The sequence below is a fragment of the Pseudopipra pipra genome, chromosome 1 (assembly GCF_036250125.1).
Source record: "Pseudopipra pipra isolate bDixPip1 chromosome 1, bDixPip1.hap1, whole genome shotgun sequence".
NCBI classification, from domain to species: domain Eukaryota; kingdom Metazoa; phylum Chordata; class Aves; order Passeriformes; family Pipridae; genus Pseudopipra; species Pseudopipra pipra.
Window position 1 is genome coordinate 3035487 of NC_087549.1, and position 23397 is coordinate 3058883.

Genomic DNA, 23397 nt, shown 5'->3' on the forward strand with positions numbered 1-23397 from the left:
CCACACTGTTCAGTGTGTCTTTCAAGAGGACTTATTTCACATCCTCATTTCACACCCTGAATTTGGACTGCTAATTTATATCGGATAAAATTGTCTCTCTCTATATATACACATGTAATATATGTGCACATATTTCATCTGTGAGGAAGAAAGTGTCATCAAAGCTCAAGAAGCTCATGAGTGGTTCAGTGTCTCACCCGAGGTCACACAGGACTCCACGCTGCCTCTCAAAGTCAGCTACTAAAACCTTTGAGACACACAGAGAATTTATCACTTGGCATCTCTCCAGATGATCTCAGCAACATGGCCAGACTCGCTGGTACCTTGAACCATCAAGGCTTCCCAGGAATGGTGATGAGACCATTGGCTTCCTTTGGAGAGGCTGCAAAGTGACTGCCACCAAATTGAACTTTCCAGCATTGAGAAGGTGATACCACTTTTATCTAAATCTCTGCAGCAAGGCTCCTGTTGAGCATCTCTAGAAAAAAGTGCTGCTAAATTTCTCCTAACCTGCTTCTCTGGCAGGAGACAGATAAAAGAACCTTCTCTTTCTGTGAAGACATCTTTGAAGGCTCTCGTTAGCCGGTGGGACCTCCTGTGGGTGGCAGGATCTCAACGGCTGTGCTCCCAAACTCTTCTCTAATGGATTAAGTTTCACAGGTATTTTCTCACAGTTCATCCTGGCATGGATTGGTCTTTTAGGGAGAGCTGTAACGGATGAGGAACAATGAGAGCAGGGTATGTGTGGTCCTGTCCCTGCTTAGCACTGCTCCCTTGAAGATGCTGGTAGGTCCATATTCTAGAGAGTCATAAAATCATGGAATGATTTGGGTTGAAGGGGACCTTGAAGATCATGTAGTTCCAACTCTAGTCATGGGCAGGGACACCTTCTACTAGATCAGGTTGCTCAGAGCCCCATCCAACCTGGCCTTGAACACGTAGTAAGGGAATCACAAGGATGTGTTCCAGTGCCCACCACCCTCTGGGTGAAGAACCTTTTCTCAATATTCAATCGAAGCCTCCCCCGACACAACTTTAGACCATTCCCTCGGGTCCTATCACTGGTCACCTGAGAGAAGAGGCCAGTGCTCTTTTCCTCATGGGGAATCTGCAAACCATGATTGGGCAGAGTCAGTCTTACACAACCTAAAGACACTGGTCTTAAGTAACATTTGAGCCAACACAATCTGTGAAAAGAACAGTGAAGCTCCTTTTCCTCTGGATCTCAATCAAGGACACTGTGAGCAGCCACTCCTGACAATGCTCCTGCTGTCCCTGCTCAGCAGCACCAGGGAGGAAAGTTCAGAGAAGTTACAGGGAAGCATCAGGCCAAGGAGTCCTACATGAACCAATAAATGGTAGGAAATATGAATGGTGATATTGAAACCACAGGGAGCCTTCTGCAGAAGTAGGACCAAAGTTGCTGTTGGTTTATTTTTAAAGCAACCTTGACAAAACTATTGGAAATAGATAGACAGAATCTATTGGAATCACTACCCTCCCATGGCAACTGACTCCACCAAGAGGAAGTGTAAGAAGGCCCTAAAGGTATATCACATGGTGTTATATCTGCCACACTGGGAGGAGGGATGAGCCTTCAGCAGCCAAAGCAAAGCAAGACGAGCCTCATAAAAGAGGAACAGCCAGCTGTGGAGTCAGGACTAATCCATTCCCAAATAACAGGAGAGGGACTCTTTGGCATTTGGATTTAAACAGGCTGGTCCAAAAAATGTGTTGCATGGTGTAAAGCACATAAAAAAAGGTAAAGAGTCTTTTCTCGGTCATATCTGAATGAAGGACTTTGCACTCACTGCTTGGCTTTCAGTATGGTTTGGTGGTACTTTAAAATGAAACAATATTTGACACATAGGAGTTACCACTTTTCCACCTGTATTTAACTTGAATTTTACCTGTTAAGAAAAAATAATCATGTGATTGAGTAACAGTTCAGGGGTGTGTTCTTTGTGTAGTGAGTTTAATTTATAGATGCAAAGATATAGAAGATGAAAGAACTATTGGTTAAAAAATAAAGTATTTAGTGGTTAGCAAACATCAAATTTAGTATTGCTTATATAACTTAGTTATCTTTTGCATATATTTTCATATTATATAATCTTCAGTAATCTAATCAACACCACATTAGGCACAGGATGGGGAGTGGTCAGTGAACAATCATTTCTCCCTCTCATCTTCACCAACATGTAGTCACAGGCCTAATTTAATGCACACCAGTCAAATCCTGTCCATAATGTAAAGTCTTTCACTTCATTGGGAACATCCATGTCTCAGTTAACCACAGCACATGAGAATTTATCTCCCAAACATCCCTTTTATGTGGGAAGACTTTTTGTTTGGATTTGATGAATGAGGACCTGAAGTGAGACATATTATTGTCAAAAGTGATTGGTGGCATTTGGATGCTCAATTATTCTTGCTTATGGCCTGCTTTTTTCAGAGAGCTGAACTGAATGACAGCCTTTAGGTTCAGAACAGGTCTTAGTAGCAGGTGTCCGTGACCAGAAGCTTTGCAGTTACCCAAAGATTTGGATGGTTGCTTATCCTGTGAGTGGAAGTCAAGGGAAGCATGAAAGAGTCATTCCCACTGCCTACACTTCCTGTGAGCTTGTGGGATGAACATAGGAGCTACTGGATGGACCATGCAGGTGACACTTCTAAAGAATTTTAAGTTCCTGCTGAATTTGGAAGTGGACACCCTTATGCTCACAGTGAGTATAGAGAAACACAGCCCTGCATCTTGGCCAAATCTATTTTTCAGATGAATGACAAAAGGAATATTCTTGATGCCATTTTGAAAAGTGGGTACATTAGAATTTCTTAGCAAAGCGTTGGAAGAATATTTTAGGACTGTGGATTAAAAAAAAAAGAAAAAGCAAAGTTTAATCAGTTTACTGAGTTTGCATCACTGTATAAGGTGATCTGTGGTAGTCAGAAAGTAAAGAATGACCCTCATTGAAAGGTAGGAAAAGATGCACGTGATGTTTCAAGCATTTCTGGCAGCCAGTAATTCTGGGAAAGCTCCTTGCAATGGTTATGTGCCCCCTTACAGCCTTATCAATGAGGCCATTAAAGCTGAGGTTTTTTTCCAGCAATGGATACACTGGCACATTACAGACTTGGGATGAGAAGAAGAGAATTAAAAAAAAAAAAAAAAGAAACATATATATATAAAGTCAGCAAAACAGAGAAAAGAAGGACAAAAAATGCCAAAACTTTGACGAAGCCGATTCATTCCTCCTGCTGTTCAGAGATAACCAGTGGTCCAACAGCCACGATAAACCAAGTGACAGTGGAGATAAATCCTTGGGGAGCAGAAGCTCCAGCTTGAAATAAATGTAGGCAACATCAGCATAAAAGGTGGGAACACTGTGCTGTCTAATTATAGAGTAAATTAATGCAAAATAAATGCTCTAAAGCACAGGGGTCACTCCCCAACAGCTGTTGCAACAGAATTTTGAGCTTTATATTATCCACTTATTTGATAAAAAGGCAATTTTGTAATCTCCTTGTTGCACAGCTCTCAGCAAGCCACTTGAATTCCTTGTGGCTCAAAATGCCTGTAAGGACCCATAAACTGCCTCTTCCATTGGCCATCTGACACCCAAAACATGGCAAAATTCCTCTGGGAAGAAAACCTGGGCATGTCATTCCCTAACTCAAGTCAAGTTTTTGTTAACAACTCATCCTCCCTGGAATCAGACATTGGTTGTGGGAGCAGGAGTGTGGAGAAGTCCTTCTGGCCTCTGTTGAAACAGAGGTTATAGTTTCTAGGCTTAAGAATTTTGCCTTTTCTTTGCAAACTCCTTTGACTGTGGAAATAACTGGGTTTGTAGCTTCTCCTTACACGGTGACTCTGATTCTGGGGTGAGAACCATTTTATGTAACATCTGACTTGCTCAGCCCTGTATCAAATCTTATGAGAGCAAAGCATAAGGGTAAATGGCAGAAAAGAATCCTTTAAAATAAGAATAAACTTCACAAGACTCAAAGGTGGAACAATATCTCTAAGGCCATCAGGCTGCCAGAGGACAGCCCTGGTGCTGTGGAGAGAGGCTCCTGTCTGGCTGAGGTGCTGTTGTGAAGTGATTTGTCTGGTTTTGTTATAAATGTATCTTACTGCAGGATTTTCACCTCTCTGCTCTTCCTAGAACATTATTGATTTACATGTCAGCTTCTATTCAGCCTAAAACCTCCTTGGCTCAAGTCAGGCTGGGAACACAGGAGAGGGGCATCCCTTAGCTTTGATATTCAGAATAAAACGCAGCTTACTCTAAATATAAGATGAAAATGCTTCCTCCTGCACCTTGACCAAATTATCCCTTCATGCTAATTGGTAATTCCCAAAACTGGGATTTAAAACTATTAACAGGTGTGATATCCTTTCAAATTTTTAAAATGTTTTGGAATGAAGGTGGATAACATTATTTACATCTGTACCCAAGTGCTCTGCTGAGTTCTGAAATGCATTACAGGGCAGTGCTTTCACAGTCCAGAAACAGGTTGACAGTGTGGGATTTGTCACTCATTTTGAATATAGCTTTTCAGTGTAATAAAATTCATTTCTACTCTGCATTCCTATATAATTTGGAGTTAATTCTGAGCTATAAATTGACTTTGGTAAAACATGACTATTTTACTTGCTTTTAACTGCATTACTGTGTCATTGAATTTGAATAATTATACTCCCAATCATTTTCTTGTTTGGGAGAGTATTTTCCTCTTACCAGTTGTTACATCACCACCATCTCTTGGCCTCAGTCAGTTTTGGGCTCCAAATGATCGCCCTGCCACCTCTAATTTTACGTTTGCTTGTTGCTGCAAGTTCTTCCCACATTTCAAAATCTGTCAGGGGCATTAAATACATTACATTTAAATGTAATTTTTCCCCATGAGTCAGTCAGTCCTTCAGTCTTGCTTCACTGTTGTTGTGCTTGTTTTGACATCTGTGCATCTACTTTGGTGTAAAGAAGAAAAGTGATTTGAATTTCAAAATGTATCACTTGGGTTGGATGGTCATGCCTTCCCTTCCCTTCCCAAACCTTCCCTTCCCAAACCTTCCCAAACCTTCCCTTCCCAAACCTTCCCAAACCTTCCCAAACCTTTCCAAACCTTCCCTTCCCAAACCTTCCCAAACCTTCCCAAACCTTCCCTTCCCAAACCTTCCCTTCCCAAACCTTCCCTTCCCAAACCTTCCCTTCCCAAACCTTCCCAAACCTTCCTAAACCTTCCCAAACCTTCCTAAACCTTCCCAAACCTTCCTAAACCTTCCCTTCCCAAATCTTTCCTTCCCAAACCTTCCCTCTGTACTTTAGGTGCCAAAGTACCTTGGAAAACTTTCCCCCAGTAGGATTTCTCCTGGAACTGATGTGCTGGCTGGTACACAGCTGCATGTCTGAGTGCTCACAGCGTACCAAGACAACTTCAAGAGCTCCAGCAATGAAAAAAATGTATCCAGGAGCAATTAGATAAAGGGAAATTCATAACTTTGCCATTACAACAACCTTTGCTATTCTTAGTAGGTTTTTATTTTGAACAGTGAGTCACAAATGCAGCAGAAACAACAAAGAGGATGTCAAATTCCATTAGTGCAGCAGGGTGGGGGGTGACAAGGGCAGCTGGTTGATAGAACAGAACAGAAAATTGCACTTTGTCTGGCAATTAAGGGAACAAAACGGAAAAAATTGTCACTGTCTTATTTCTGTTTGACTTCAAAAAGTACATCTGATTTCTGCCTGGGGAAGTTCTGTAGGTGGCTGCCTGCTTTCCAGTCCTGCTGAAACAACATTTTGTGTTCAAAGTGGAGGAGTAAATCCAGTGATGAAATATTCATCTGACTAAATTCCTGCCTTTTATTTTTGTTTGTTTTGCTGTTATTTAAAAAAAAAAAAAAAAAAGGAAAAAAGGCCCATTACTGAGTAGGTTCAGATCGGGTGTTGATGTAACAACTCATGATAGGACATTGTTTTTTAATGAACTTTGCAGCTGGTTGGTGTTTGGTCCCAGAAGGACTCAGTGATGCTGCAGACACGGGAAAGCAAAATCCTTTTATTCAGAGGTAAAATCAAAAGCTAAAGTTGTGCTTCTTTTAAGAGATCTAAAACAACTCCCAAATCACTGTTCTGTGCTCCACTAAGGCTGATCACAGTCCCTTCAGCCACCAGAATAGGGATGAAAAAGATATTAGTTTTATAACACATTTTCCCATCTTTACAAGTTCACTGAGTCAATAGTCAAAAAGGAATTTGAATGAGTTATCCCCAACAATTTCATTTCAAGCTGTAATTCATGGGGTTTGTTCTCCCTTTTTCTTTTTTTTTTTTTTGTCATTTTGAAAAATGTGACTTTCTTCTCTGAACACAAACCAACCAAACCCAGCCCATTTTCAATTGGATTTAATATTAAAATCCAAGGATTTTTCATTTATTCTCACAAATGGAGTGGAATTCAAAGTCTTGCTCACTCTGTGCCAGGGTAGAGGTCACACAGACCATCCAGTCTGCTGTGACGAAGCTACACAAAGCAATAACAGCAGCAGAACTGGGTGAATTGGGACCCAAATTATGAGATTATACGTTTCCTGTACTTTCTCAGGTTTCTAATTCCATTATGAAAACATTCAATAGTATCACTTAATTGTTCTTAATGACTTCACATAAAACAAGACACTGCTAAAAGAGAAAATAAAATGCTCTGTTCTCTCCTCCTTCCAAATGTTACTTTGAAAAGAAGGGGAAAGCATCCCACAATTTGCATTTATTTTATAAACACAAACACCTTTCAGGAAGTCACTACACATCCTCATCCTGCAGGAATTGGGGGGGGTTCTATTAGGATAAGAGACAATTTCAGGCACTTAAATCCTTGGAATAAGGCAGTGGGGAATGTCAACTAGAGGATCCATTTCAAAATATTTAAGAGTTAGTTACTCCAGCTCACATCCTCATTTTCCACCTGGATATTTCTGCCCTCCCTTGGATTTGTCTTTACTGTCCTCAGGACTCTACACTGCAGCAGTGTGGCCTCACCACGAGTCCTATGGACAGTTTTGGGTGCACCAATATAGGAGGGACATCAAATGATGGGAATGTGTCCAGAGGAGCATGACCAGGATGGTGAAAATCCTGGAAGGTGGGACAGGGAAGGCAGCTGAGGTCACTTGGTTTGTTCAGCTTGGAGAAGGGAAGGCTGGGGGGAGACTTCACCACAGTCCACAACTTTCTCAAGGAAGGGGAGATGCTGATCTCTCCTTGGTCACCAGTGATAGGACACGAGGGACTGGGATGAAGCTGCATCAGGAAAGTTCGTAGTGGACAGTGGGAAAAGGTTCATTATCCAGAGGGTGCTCAGTCACTGCAAGAGGATCTACAGGGAAGTGGTCCTGGCACCAAATCTGTCCACCATGTGTGGACAATGCTTTTAGTCATATGGTTTAGTTTTAGGTAGCCCTGTGAGGAACAGGAAGTTGGAATTGATGATCCTTATAGGTCCAACCTGAAATAATCTTTGATTCTGTGATTCTAAATCATTTGGGGATTCTAAATCATTGTTTGCAGAACATCACTAAAGCTTTTCTATTACTCTGAGTGTTCCTTATGGTAAAAGACGAGACCTGGACTTTCCAGTTTGTCACTCCAGGTTCCATGAGGTCCTTCTGCATTTGGTGACCCATCCCAAAACCAATGAGTAGTAGACAGGGACTGAAACAAGAGTAGTAGATAGGGAGTTGTATTCCTGAGAGATAAGGCAGAAACCTGATGTCCCAGTGAGTTTTCATTTATGTTCACTTGGCTTGTATAAATGGTAAAACATTTGGCTCCAAACTGAGAGAGTAGATTTAGATTAGATAGTAGAAAAAAATTCTTTACAGTGAGGGTGCTGAGGTCCTGGCACAGGTTGCCCAGAGAAGCTGGGGATGCCCCATCCATGGAAGTGTTCAAGGCCAGGTTGGATGGGGATTGGAGCAACCTGGTCTGGTGGAAGCTGTCCTGCCCAGGGCAGGGGATTGAAACTGGATGATCCTGAAGGTCTTTTCCAACCCAAACCACTCTATGTTTTTATTATTCCATGAACATAATACATATTTAGAGTCCATAGGTTAAGAAAATGCAGGGGGTGTTAGAGCTTCATGGCACAGAATGTGCAGCATCAGAAAACAAGTGAAAGTGAGGATATTTAAGCATAAATGAAGAATACAATATCTCCTTCATCATGTCATATGAACATTATTACTCTGCTGTCTTAGATGGATTTCAGTACAGGTAACACTGAACTTTGAACACCTTTTCCAAAAAATATTCTGAATATCTTTATTATATCATAGAATCATTAAGCTTGGAAAAGACCTCAAAGGTCACCAAGTGCAACCTCTGACTAAATATCATCAGGCCAAGTAAACAATAGCACAAAGTCTTTTAAACACTTTGTTTAAAGTGGCTTCATCACTTCCCTGGACGATCTGTTCCAATGCTTAACAACTCTTCCAGTGAATAAGTTTTCCTGATATTCAACCCTGATCCAACCTGAGTTTCCCCTGGTACAACTTGAGGCCATTTCCTCTTTTTTATCAATAATTAAGGTTTGTCTACAGCATTTTGCCTTCAAATAATATATACTATAAATATACTTAAAGTTTTGTTTTGTTTTACTTTGGTCTATATAAGAATGTTCAATTTTAATAAGAAAATGCAATGATATATGCAAAGAATATCTGCATGTGTTGCAGCTGCTCTTTTGTAGTCATACAGACTTTCCCTCCTCCAAAAAGAATGGTCTTAATGCATTTGTATTATTGGATTTCTGGGATATTTCTCTCCAGCCTTATAGAAATATAACAACTCTGCAAAATACAGCTCTGAGAGTACCTGAGAGATCTGAATATTTGCTAAAATATAACTGAAATGATGAAATATCAGAAATCTTTGAATTCCTTTTTAATGCTCTCCTTTGGGCACCAACCAATTTTGGATAAAGACAAATACTACCATAACAATAAACAAAATCCTTACATAAGCAGAAACAGGGAGTTTCATAACAAACAATCAGATGCCTCACAAGTCATTAAAATGTTATTACAATTGAAGGTAAAGGAAATTTCTGTTTTCCCCAAGCATTTCTTCCATGCAAGGGCAAATATTTCCTGTCAGCATTTTGAAACTTATTCATGATACACCATTAGGTTTATCATTGTCATCCCTGTATAATTTTTTACTCGCAGAAGAAATGTGAAATGAGGCTCATGAAAACTTTTCCCTTTGAATAAAGTGTTGCTGATTTGAAATGATTGAAAGACGTGGATTTGGGAAAAGTACTGTATCAACATCTACATTTAAAAGCCTAATTAATCTTACTTGTAATTAAATCAAGGCTTAGACTCTGGATCAAATGTTGCATGGCATTTCTCTTGGATGGATGGATGTGACCCAGGATTCTTTTATTTATAATGTCTCCATGCTGACTTTTAAACGTTGCTATAAACCAACAGAAGTCATTTCAAGCACAGTAGAAAGCAAATATTGGACTCCCCTGGCCTGATTCTCATTAACTTTAATGCCAATTTACACCACTCTGGCAGTGCATTGGGACCATAAACTGAATTACATTAAGCATAAAATGTTTCTACTGTGAGAACCAGACCCAGTGTATTTACAGCAGTTTTACAATCAGCCTCCCAAAGATGGGACAACCCTTTCCACTTTCCTGTTTCCAACCAAGGATTCATCATAGCTACTTTCTCTCTCTCTGTTTGGAAGGGCTCTTTCCTTTCTGTTTGTATAATGTTCTGTTAGCTAGGGGAGAGCCATGAAAATAATCCTGGGGAAAAAAAAAAGGAAATGCATTTCTAAGACACAAAAAAAGTAGATGCATTGCTGAAACTCTATTATTGACTGCTGGACTCAGAATATCATGCCCTATGTACAGCTGATCTAGGACAATTTCTTCTTAATTATTGAGCAAAATATAAACAACACAGGACTTCCCAAGCAGGTCAGTCAGGGATAAAACTCTCTGCTGTTCCATTCCATGTAGGGGCATGGAAACTAAATCCTACATTGGAAATGGCTGAAAGAAGTCATGTGAAGAGCAGCTGAGGGAGCTGGGAGGGCTCAACCTGGAGAAAAGGAGGCTCAGGGGAGACCTTATGGCTCTCTGCAACCTCCTGAAAGGAGGGTGTAGCCAAGTGGGAGTTGGTCTCTTCTCCCAGAAAACTAGTGCCAGAGCAAGAGGAAATGGCCTCAGGCTGTGCCAAGGGAGGTTCAGGCTGGACACCAAGAAGAATCTCTTCCCTGAAACGGTGTTCAGACATCGGAAGGGGTTGCCCAGGGAGGTGGTGGAGTCACCATCCCTGGAGGTGTTCAAGAAAAGACTGGACATGGCACTCAGTGCTCTGGTCTGGTTGACAAAGTCTAGTTGATTGGCCAAAGGTTGGACTCGATGATCTTGGAGGTCTTTGCCAACCTTAAGGATTCTGAAAGTGTTTCCTCTGCAATGTGCTCCTGCACTGACTTTCCCTTCTGAGGTCTTCCAGTCATTTTTTGATAGAGCCCAAACTTGCTGAGATTACAAATACACTGTGAGCACAACCATGGTGGGGGGGACAGGGGCAGCAGAAGGAACAACAGAAAAGCTTGAATCCTAGTCCTAAACTCATGCAACTATTCCTTTGGGGCAGCAGCCTCTGAAACCAGCAATGGAAGTTCTGTTGCCAGCACAAAACCTCTCACAGTAACTGTGCTGTGAAATGGAGTCTGAGTCCAAAGGGTTGGAAACAACAGTTCTTTCTAGGAAAGAAACAAGACCTCAAGCTGTTCTGAGCAGAAACAGAAGAGTTCAATGAGAATTCATCCTTTGAACTTTGTTTTTCTTTCTTGATTCTCTTTCCTTACATTTCCTTTCATTCTACCCTCTGCTCCAACCCCAGTAGCTTGCGTGCACCCATCTGTTAAAATATAAAAAGGGCTCCCTCTGGTAGTGTCTATTAAAGTGCCATCTGGCTGAGGTACAGCCTGAGGTGCTGAGCATCACACAGGGAATAAAGATTTCTGCACTTGAGGTTTAATTAGGTAAGTGCTTTTTAAGTAGCAGCACAGTTTCCCCTTAAAATATTTACTATTCCTCACCAAAGGAAAAAAGAAGATGAAGCTGGTCTAAAAAACAGTCTGATGTGTATCAATGTGTTTCCATGCTTCTCATAACGATTCACATCTCCCTCATCTTCAGTGCTAGGAATTACAGGTAAAGTGGTCTCCTGAGTGTGTGTGATCCCTCCCACCCTGGAGGGATCTTTCCAACTTCATCACTGCTGCTCCAGACATGTGTGTGCTCTGGGCTACACAGAAATCACCTGCCACAGAGGAGGGAGCTGTTTATTCCAAGGTGCAGCTGCAATTCAGTGTATTGAGGGGGGGAAAGAGAGAGGAATTGTGTTATTTTGGGTGTCACTTACAGTGATGGATTGGGATGTCATGCTGCAGGGATTTATCACCTCCAAACAAGGACTCCCAAACTAAGAATCTAGTGCAGTGAAGGCAAAAGACATCTAAAGAGAAACAAGGTATAATTTGACTTTATTCTGATTCTTCCAACTGATGCCAACTGCAGCTGAAGAACAATAACTATTAAAAATTTGTTTTTTCTCTGCTTGTTTCCTTGGTTTTTCAATGCTGATCTTATTAAGGTGGAATTTCAGTATCTGAGGAAAGAGGATCTCCTCTTGCTTGGTGAGGATATGTAGGCTCCTGTTTCAGTCACACTAAGTATGATGTCCAGTCAAATGACTCTGAAGAAGACAATGGGCAGTGCCAAAATTGGTTGCTAAGTAGCATTATCTTGGAGATCTCAGTTGTGCTGGACAGAGAAAACTGTGCATCAACTACCAAAATTATTCTGCTTTTCAAACATCTATAGAGACATCAAGATAACTCGAAAATCTCTTTCTATTCCATGGATTCCTAGTAATTCCCTGCAGTTTACTCTCTTGCCTTTTGTCTAGACTAGTTTTTTTCTTTTATGTTAAGCTTGTCAAATACCTCAGTCACTGTAGTATCCAAGATCTGTTAAAAATACCTAAACAGAAATCCCTTTCTTCTTCCTCTGCCTTTTGTTTAAGACTTGAGCTGTAAAAAGGCATCTTTGATACCCAAAAGTTCCCTCTGTGTCTCCTGGAGCCCTTAAATACTTTATCTCTCCTCTTTTGTCTCTTAATCCCTTACAGCACTACGTGGTAAAGAGTAAGTAAAATGTTAATAATTTCTGTTCACAGAGCTGGGACCAGAGGCACAATGCAGAATATGGAATGTATAACTGGCTCTTCAGTGACTGATTATCTTCCCTCCCCAACAAACGCCTGCTTCTTTTCAAAAGAAAATGGAGACGCTTCTGGAACTCTCCATAATCCCTTTAGTGATGCTCTGCCCAGCAGTGGTAATAAACAGAGAGGAGTTAAATAGATGCAGCACCCTGATAACTCTGACACTTCTGATTTTAAGGGTGTAAGGACACCCACTCTTCCCAGTACAAAAGGAATGTTTCACCCTTTCACTGCCTCCAGCAGCACCCAAAAACAGGCAACTAGGGAAGAGTAATAACAGATGATTGTACTCAGGATATTCCCTCCAAGCTTCTGACTGTTTCCTGCTCAGGGAATTCTCACATTGTTGCTTCCTTAGTAACTCAGAGAGCTCTTTCTTTGAAACATTTTTCTATTCTTCCCTTTAATCTGTGGATTTTATTTTATTCATTTTTGGTGGGGCTTGCAGGAGAACATGCATGTTAGAGGAGAGGATTGCTTTTCTGTGTATGAAGAACATTGTGGGGGAAACAAGATGGACGTTGTATCCATGGAGTAACTAAAGAATTTATGAGGCTTTCATTAGACGGGTCACAGTAGGATCTGGCATGAGAGGTAATAGTTATGCTTATTTACCAAGAAAAGAAAGATAATCTGGTCTCTAAATGAAAATAGGACCATTTTGTGTGTATATTAAAAAAAGAAGGGAGGGAGGAAGGGAGGAAGGAAGGAAGGAAAGAAGGGAGGGAGGGGAGGGAGGGCAGATGTTACTGGGCAGGGCACATTTTTATGAAGATTGGCTCTTTCCTGATACCAGTGGTCTGGTCACTGAAGATTTATTTGTAGAAAAAAAATATGCAAGATAAACCATTAAAAGCAGTGAATAGAATAAGGTAGTACAGGAATATTTGTTTCAGAAATAAAATATAAAACAAGCAGGATGGGATTAATGTCACTGAAGTTTAGACAACTAAACCTGAACTGGTCACTGAATGCCCCCTTTCAGGTCAATGGATAGATATAGAGAGGTTAAATGGCATGTTTTTGAGTTAAAGATGAGCCAGACTGTCCTCTCTACTCTCTGAAGGGAAATGAGGGTGATTTGTGTTGATCTGGGGCATTTGAATTTGGATGAAAAGAATCTCATCCACAGAGCTCCATCAGTCAATACTAATCTGAGGCAGTAGAAAAGGGAATAAACTTCACCCACCTACACGAGGAGGATGGTGGGAGAGATCAAAAGGAAAATCAACTCAGTTCTTCTTACCCTTGTTTATGAACAGCCAACTAAGGTCCAACTGAGGGGGTATCCAAAAGACTTATCAAGGTTATCTACAAATATCAGGGTGAAATCTCTGGCATATATGCATTTTCCTGCTGTAAGCAGGGATCAGCTGCTTTAGCCTCCCTGATGTCTACTAAAATATCTCCTTTCTGATAGGATTAGTTTTTGCATTAATCTAGTATTTATTGCCAGAGTGCAAGTGAAGCAACCATGTGAAGCATCATCCTTCCATTCAGCGCTTCAGCCCTGGCACCATCTGTATGAATAACACCAACATATGTATGGAAAACCAGCATCACCCAGAGTTAATAAAGCCACTGTTCAGATGGATGAAAAAATGCATTATATTTACATCTATGGGATTTATTAGTTCTTTTTTAATTAGTTCTCCATGCAGCAATTTATTTCCAGTGCTGTTCTTAATGAAAATGTTCTAAGTTGCAGTTCTATTTGTAGTGCTGGCAGTTTTATCCGTTCCATCTCTGTCCTCATTGACTAAAATCAGTTTTGTTTTCTTCATAGTTAAATAGTCTTTAAAAAAAAAATTATCTGAGGTAGGTACTTCTTGTATTTAAATATGCATGGCTGCTGCACTGAAAACACCCCTCAGTGGATAAGACAGCAACACTTGCTGTGCAAGTGTGTTTTTCTTTCCTGACAGGGAAGCTTTTCAACTCTCATTTTCTCCAGTTCTGCACAAACCACGTTATTCTTCCACTACTTACCTTTCAGCAAAACTGGAGCACACAGCTGCTGCTCCCTTAGCTGAAACACTTTAATGCTGACCATGTTGTGTGTCTTCTGTGGGCTTTTTAAATGTTTATTTCCACTAACACGTGAATGAGAATTTAAAGGCCTCTGTCACCTTTTACAGCTCTGATTTGTTTGCTCTATAGTTAAATGCAAGGTGAAAGTCTGGTATTTCCCCATGGCAGCTTCTCAGGGATGGTGAAATAGTAGGGAGACTCTGGATGGGTACTGAGTGATTTGCATCCTTGGCAGCCTTGGCTCTGTACTCTGGTACTTAAACATCCATCTCCTTGAATTTGTCTTTTCCTGCAACCAGACATATTTTAACCCGAGTCAGCATTTTTCTTCCTGATAGTTAATCCAAGATGAAAGTCAAATGCCCGTAATTCTGCATGTTTGCAGAGGGACATCAGATTTGCCACATTGGTGCAAACTGATGACTCCTCAGGTCTATCTAATCTCTGTCAGCCCCCAGCACGTGATGTCTTGGCTGGCAGTGTTTTATGTCTCTCATTTTGATGTTATCCTGAGTGCTTCCTGGAATAATTCAGCATATTCATAAAGCTAATTTCTTTTCTCTCCTTCCTCCCTCCACACAACAGGAGTTGCCAAATGTGAGTCTGGGAGCCCTGTCTTGCTAGAGAGAGACAGGCAGTGACTGCTCAGACCAGAAGAGTTGTGGCTTCTTTAATAGAATTATAAAATCTCAGAATGGCTTGGGTTGCAAGGGATACCTTAAAGATTCTCCTCCCTGAGCAGGGACAAATTCCACTAGCTCAGAGCCCCATCCCACCTGACCTAGAACAATCCCAGGCAAATGAGGCTCTAATTACTTCTGCATGAAGTTTGGGGAATGGAGATGTTTGCTGTCTGGCTCAAAAGTTAACTTGCACCTGAGGACACAGAGGTTAAAGCCTGTTTAAAATAAATAAATAAATAAATAAAGGAGATGAATGTTCAGATTGTCTTGGAGCACTTTGAAGTTGAGTCAAGAGGGAGGGAAATAGACTGTGTAAGTGATGGTGCCTTTATCTTTAAAGATAACATCTTCAGATTGCCTCCATTACTGGAGAGGTCTGATTAAAGAGGTGCAGTGGGAGCACTGTCCCTGCTGTTCCCTGCCAGCAGCTTTTACCTGACAACCACACCACTTGCAAAAGGATGAACAAAATCCTTCACCTCTTTGTTCCAAGTGGCAACTGGAAGAAACATCCTGTGCTGGAACGCTGGCAAATCCAGCAGCTCTGTGCTATGTTCTCCTTCTGATCCTCCTCATGATAAACAGGGTTTCTCACTATTAAACTAACAGTTTAATAACTCCACTCCAAAAGCTCTCCTAATTGCTATCTAAAAATGAAGAGATGGACGTTAGAAAAAGGGCTGCACCTTGTAGCTCAGCAAAACTAATGCAGCTTAAAGTGCAAAATGAACACATGGATGGAGAGTGACCAGTGGTATTTTCTTGGTCATTCAGTGCCATCTGTTTAGTGTCACTTAGATTTACATCACACATTGCTGGAAGTTTTAACCTTTTTTTTTTTCAAAGCAACAAAATAAATTCATAGCCCTTCTCTGCACACTGAGCCTCAGTGTTCTGCAATTCATCCTTTTGAAGAAGATTCCAGAGAAGCTTCTTTAGTTTGTTTTTGGAATGTTGTGAAGGAAAACTCAAATGATAAGGATGTGTTTTTGAGAAGTAGAATCAGAGGATCATAAACCTATTAAGGTTTGAAGAGACCTCTCAAATCATCAATTTCAATCATCAACCTACCACCACAACTATGTTTACCATTAAATCATGTCCTCAAGTGTCACATTCCACGTACTTTTTGAACTCTTCCAAGGATGATGACTCCAGCACTTCCATGGGCAGCCTGTTCCAGTGCTTGAAAACCCTTTCCATGAAAGAAATTTCTTAATATCTCATCTAAATCTCCCCTGACACAACTTGAGACCATTTCCTCTTGTCCTGTCACTTCTTAGTTGAGAGAAGAGACTGACACCCCCCTCACCACAACTTCCTTTCAGGTAGTTGTAGAAAGCAATAAGGTCACCCCTCAGCCTCCTTTTCTCCAGGCTGAACAGGATGACAATACTCTTACAAGAAATATTATATTAAGAGTAAACGAGTACACTTTTGTTTTGGAGGAAGCATCTTCTGTGAGTTGTGCCCTTGAGAAGAAGCAAAGCCTTATTTTTAAGTGGGTTTTGTTCCTTCTCTCTCCTGACTTGCTTTAGTGTAAGGCATGAAGGAGTTCTTCCTTTAAGTTTACCTTGTTCAGAGAATAGAATTGATAATTTACTTATTTCCACAGCTCAGCTTTGGCCATATCTTAATTTTCCCTGCCTTTTCACCGTTGCCACAGCACTGTGGGGGTGTCTTGGTGGAGTCAGGGCTGGAGTGACACACATGGGGACAACCCAGATAGAAGGTGAAGCCTCTGCAGCGAGTTCAGGGTTAATGTTCAAAAGCAGGAGGCAGAGAACAATGGTTGGAGGGGTTGAAGCTCTATGGACCAAAACCAACTGGTCAGGGAGAAACATGACTGAGTCTTTGGGGAATTACATTGGCTGGTAAGTTTGTGCTTCAGGTACCTCCTGGGGATTCCTGTCAGAACTTACTGGAAGAACTTGTCAGAACCCAATTTTCACACCTCACACAACCTCTAAAAATGCATTCAAGGCTTATATCAACTGCATCACTCAAGTAGTAGAAGTTGCTGGAGGTTGAAAAGGAACTTTGCCTTGGATTAAACATTGTCATGTTAAAGAACTGTGTAATGACTTTTCAATCATACACAACTCTGCCACGCACAGTGTGCCATGAGAGAAAAAATGAGGTCAGTTCACTTATAAATAGATTTTCCTCTTGTTCTAATGTGATAAGACAATGCTGCTGAGATTTGCTCTTCACTTGCCATTTAATCAGAGCTGAGTTTGCAATGTCATTACCTGATGTTTCACATATTCAGCATCAGATAATTTAAAAATCCTTATGCAGATAGTCTTGCTGCTTCTGTAACGGCATTTGTTTTTAAGAGGTTGACCAAAATTATTCTCATTCATTTTGTGTCACCTTCCAGGCTCTGGGCATTTCCACCTCTGCGAAATGAATTTTCTCCTCATCCCCAAAGTTCGGCTGGCAGTATTCAGTTGTGAAATGTGATATCACCTCTTATATTTCTTGCCATTATTATGTCATACTCTGCAGTTTTGGCTCCCAGGTGCAAATTCTGAACTGCTACAGACCTTTTTCATAGGTCTACATGAACATCAGTTGCATGTTTTTTTAAAAACTGCCATTTACTGTGCACTGCTAAGACAGACCTTTAGAGCTCAGAGGGAAATGCACAGGACTAAATTTCTTCTAGGAAGGAATGACTAACTTCAAGCATGAAGATGGAAAATGGTTGGGATGGCTTTTAGTGTAGTGAATCCCAAGGAGTTGTCTTAGATAAACAGCATCTTTCTTGGACCACCAAACAATGCCTCTAGTTTGGGCTTGGGATTTTTTTGTTCCTGGGGTTTTTCTGTTTTTGTTTTGTTCCCAATATCATCTTGTTTCTTGATTTACCTTTGCTATAGGATCATCCTTTACTATCCATAAGATACCTATGTGGTGGTCCCTGAAAGATGCCCAGGTAGTTGCATCAATGTCTATCTAAGACTCCTGTATTAACAATGATCTGCAGTTCCCAAATTAGAAGACCTTGATATCAGGGCCAAAATTCCTCTATAATTCCAAAGGAACTGGATTTCTACTGGGGCATATTTCTAAGCAGAAAAAGAAATTATTTCAGTGAAGTTGAATCAAAGGTGGCTGCTGGGAACCATTGATGCCGTTAGGAGAATGCACAGGGGAAATAAATGTGGAAGAGAATATAAAGCAATATTGCATGGGGTATATCATCACCCTGCTATCTCATTTCTTCCTGACAGAGAAGACTCCTGGATTATTAGGTCTGTCCTATTTTAAGAAGCTGTTGTTAAAATTCCAGTAAAAGCAGAAATGGCCAGTGTGGCTGAATAAAAATAGCAGCTTTTCTGCTGTGGGCAGTTGTGCATCAAAGAAATTCTGTAATGAAAAGTGGATATCATTTACTTCCCTAAAACATTAGTGGGAAGGATTATTTAAAAAGGCAAACTTTAGCTGATGAAACACCAGGCTTTACTGAAGGTAAAAATCTCATCATGATGTAGTACATTTGAACAAAGGCCCAGCTAAAGACTTAGGTCTGGAAGGTTCACGATGTCAGTAATACAGTTCTCAGACTAATCTGGTATCTAATGAGCTCCAGCTTCAAAGAGGCAGAAAACACCGCAGATTTTCCTGGTATTATGACTTTTGTCTTCTTTTCCTTATCTTTTTTTTTTCCCCCTATCCTCAAAATGCATCATTAAAATTTTATGTATATAATAAAGCAGTTATATCAGGCCCAGGCTGAAACCATCATCACACTGATCAGAAAGGGAAAACATGGGCCCTCGAAGTCCATTCCCACTATCACAGATGGAAGAGATTCAGTTCAAATTAGTTAAGGCATGAATTGCACCCTAAATGCAGAGGAAATTCTGCAGAATTTCTGATACAGGGGTAAATTTGATCTTTGGAATCCTGAAAACATATGCTAAGTATATTTTCCATATTGTCAGGAAAAGAAAATAAGAATATTAGCAACTACAAGTGACTAGAACCAGAAAAACATAAACAACCAGAGGTTTCCTACTTTCCCTTCAATATTCTCTTGGGGGATTTCAGAAATAGAAAATTTAGGTCTTCATGTTAGAAGGTGCTGTCTCCACCCTCAGCCTCACAGATGAATTTAGGTTCTCTATCGTGAATGAGATGATGCTGCAGGATTTCAGCTCTGTCATATTTGGAAGCTACTTTGCAATTTACATCTGAAACTGGTTTGGAGTCTAAAACGCCTTCAGAGGAAAGTAGACAAATAAAGTATATTGTGACATGGGTTGAATTAATGTAAACTTGTGTATGTGAAGGTTTCGGTTCAAAATCAGCAAAGGACATCAGTGCTTTGGAAACAGGTCCTTTAGGACATTGAAAAAAATCAAAATAAATTAAAACAAAACTGAATTAAGAAAAAAATGGCAGAATAGAGTGAAGGGCCTAAAATTTCTTTTCTGTGGGCTGCAGCTCAGGATACCTGTGCTGAGGGTCCAGTTCTGGCACGTGTTCACTCCTTGTGTGAGTTTGACTTGTTGAGAAGGAGGTCATAAATAACTCTGAAGAGCTGTTTCCACACCCCTGTTTTCAGTGTTCACCACCAAAATCCATCTATTCATTCTGTCCTAAATTCTCCATCCTTTGGACAATCTATCAGACTTCCTTCAACAGTGTGGTAAACACAGCCCATGACTTTGCAGAGCAACTGTAAGAGCTTTCCTGTAGGCCTGCTGCAAAGCTGGATAAAGTCAGTGAGGGCGTTTGCATGGACTGAAATAAGCTTTGGAACATCTCCCCTCTTTCATTAACTTGGTAATTTTCATAGGCCACCTTTGATCGTCTCAGTCAGCTTGTAATGAATGTCATCATTTCACACTTTCAAAGAATCATCCAACTGGCCCAAAAGCTCTGCACAAATAATGGTCATCTGCTATTAACAATGGGCTACATTTTCTCTGGATGAGCTTCTCCAACAGAGAAGTTCATTGAGATTCATATCTATGGGAAAGCCTTACATCTTTATAAATTTGCAGAATTCCAAAGTTGTATCATCACAGCTTCCCTACACAGTGTGATACTTGTCCTCATGTTTACTTAGACAGAGATCTCGCTTGATTTGAAACAACAGCAGGTAGGAGCTAATTGGTTTATTACTCTGGATAACTTATCTTCCCTTGAGACTACCTCTTTAATTTAGGCAGAACAGCCTGGAATAAATAAATGAGCAGAGTCTACCCTGTGAACCACAAAGAGGTGAAAGTCACTTCTCTGAAGCCAAGGGAGGATCCATAGCTCACGTTCCCATTGCAACTTAGAGCTACCACAGGGCTGGAGCAGCTTTTTACAGTCTGTTTTTGCAGTTCTCAGTAAAGAGACCTGTCAGCCTGCACAGAAGAGTAATTTTAGCACCCTGATAGCAGCAGGGTTTAGATTTTTTTATTTACCCTTTTCTTTCTTGCCCTCTCTGCACGAAAAACAAAAATGAAGATAAATATGCCTGTTTCCTTTTATTGACTATGACGGTAATAGGAATGATTCACTGAAATACAGACAGACAAAGCCTTAAGTCAGCCAAGTTTCTACTAGTAAAGTTCCCCAAATCTAAAAAATAAATCCAAATCTACTCCAACGTAATTTTATTTTTTTTTCTAGAAATTTCCTTCTAATTCTTTATTTGTACAAGAGCTAACACAAGACTATATAGTCCAGGACTAGAACTGTTAAACTCAGCATAAATATTACTACAGCAAATAGCAAAAAAACATCTTTAATCAAAACCTAAAAGTATGACAGAACTCAAACTCTTCCTCCGTAACTCATAATAACTCATTTTTATCCTCAGATAAACCAGAAACATGTTTTAAGTCTGTTGGTTTGTTGGCCCAGAATATCTTTAATTAGATTGTGTCTGGAGAATCTCCCTTGTTCCACTCCAAGGCTGTAGATTATCTGTTTCTAATTCAAATGGCTTTTGCAATGTTAAATGCGAATCTTTCTTGTTCCACTCCAAGCCTGCAGATTATCTATTTTTAATTTAAATGGCTTTTGCAATATTTTCCCTGCCTGCAAATCAAGATTCACAATTCCCAGTACTGCAGTACTGAAATTTCCAGTACTGAAAGCAATGCTGGTAGTAGGGTTTGCTTTTACGTCCAACATATGGTCCCTTCGTCCTAGTCCTTGGAGATAAGATCTTATCCGAGGTCCACAGGATCTGACTTGGTCCTTTCTCTCCTGCTCAGAGAGCTGGGATTGCAGCCTGGGGAAGGGAAGGCTCAGGAGGATCTTATCCACCTATATATACCTGATTGAGGGAGGTATAAAAGATGGAATCAGGTTCTTCTCAGTGGTTTCCACTGGTAGGACAAAAGACAATGGGCACAACCTGAAATAGATGAAAAAATGTTTGAACAAAACAAAACACTTGTGTGTTTGTGGTGGTTTTTTGGGGGGGTTGTTGTTGGGGTTTTTTGCTTTGGGGTTTTTTGTTTGTTTGTTTGTTTTGGTTTGGTTTTTTTTGTTTTGTTTTGTTTTAAATATAAAAGTTGTCAAACAGGGAAACAGGTTGCTGAGAGTTGTGGAGTCTCCAGCCTTGGAGCCATTCAAAACCCAGCTGGACACAGCCCTGATCACCCTTCTCCATGTCCAGAGGTCTCTTCCCTCCCCCCCCATCTATTCTGTGGTTCTGTGACGTGCACGTGCAGTGAATATATTGATGAATGGCACCTGTAGAAATATGACAGGATTACATAATGCCATACATTGGTTTGGGCTGGAGGGGACCTTCAGGGCTCATCTTGCAGCTTTTCCTCTTTAAAAAGTACCTTGAAACACTGAGTGAACAGGAAAGTGAGAACGGTTCCCATGCAGATGGAAAGGTCACATGTTTAGTGGTGTCCATGCACTTTCCAGAGTGTCACCACTTATCTGAGTGACTTGAGCACATCCTTTTGTGACATTAAAAGGACTTTGGCTACTGAATTTGTGCAGCTAAATGTAGGTGTCCGAAGTGTACCTTTCTGCACCTGAGAAAGTCGTCCTGAAGATCCCTTTGTAACTAATACCAGGCATTGAAATTTAGGTCAATATGAAGTTGATGACTTCATTTAAATGATCCCCACCCTAAAAATCCTTGACTGTATTGATTAGATCTGTAATTACTGTAATAGGAGCCTGGAGCCTGGGAGTTATTATACTCAGATGGAGGTGCTTGCACCTCTAAATTAGCTGAGATGAATGTCATCTGCAGGATAGCCTTGCTTATTAAAGTAAGAGTGGTTTTATTGCCTCTTTGGGGTGTTTATGTGAATACAAGGCAGGAACTGTCATCTATGCTTTGTATGTGCAGCACAGCACACAGTGGACATCTGATTTCAGAATATTGTCTAATTGATCTTATTATGAGTAATTTTGAACATTAGCATAAATAAAAATATGTGTGTGTCTGTGTTTGGCTGTTTTGAGGGAGGGGGGTGTCTGGTCTGTTTTGACACCTTGTTGGTTTACAGTGAAGCATAATTAAAACTAAGAGTGTTTCTAAGGCTTGCACCTGTATTTAAAAAAAAAGAAAAAAAAAAGAGAAAAAAAAGAAAAAAAAGAACTTGTTACCAATTATGTCTTCAATAATAATAACAGACTATTTTTTCATTCCTTTTCTCACCCTTGTTAACAAGTTTAACTAGATTTTCTTGCATTGCAGAGATACACAAACAATGTTCACTAAGGAAGTAGAGGTAGAATAAACACAAACACTTCAAAAGGCTGAAGATGTATTTCCTGGTGATGTTACCACAAACACCCAGGCCTCTTTATGGGTTGGTGCATGCAAAAATAAAATTTATCTAACCTCAGAAGTCCATAGTGCTGATCTTGGAGGTACTATTCTGCTGCTGATGTCTGTCCTAAGAGGCTTCTTTTATGGTAATTGGAGAGCAACATGCTCGTTCATCGAAAATTGCCTTTTTTTATTCTATTGACTGTCTACATGAATGGTGTAAACATTTTATAGTTTAGACTTACATGGTTTTGCTCTCTAATTTGAGATCTACACATGGCATAGTGGGTCTTCCTAGCCAGGGGAAGTGTCCAAGGTTTTCATTGCATGGAAAAATGGGAAGCAGACTGAGATTTCTTATATATATTCTCTCCTGCAAAGTGCATCAGTGTCACACTCTGCCTTCTGTACTTTGTCCACTTTGCAGGAAAATGTATTTTTAAAAGTAAATGCAATATTCTCCAGGTATGGGAACTGCTGGCATTGAAGAGCAGCACAAAATCTATTCTTTTCCTTGCTACAGCAGCTCTATGCTGCATTTTCTTTATAAATTTGTTTTGTGTATACTCTCAGTCATAGAATCATAGCATGCTTTGGGT

At 40.4% G+C, this 23397-nt stretch overlaps 1 protein-coding gene across 5 annotated transcripts in view; it reads left to right on the forward strand.

Moving 5' to 3' along the window:
- Nucleotides 1–23397, forward strand: part of TSNARE1 (t-SNARE domain containing 1) — a 469040-nt gene that overhangs the window by 444910 nt on the left and 733 nt on the right. The gene's annotated exons all lie outside the window — the stretch shown is intronic.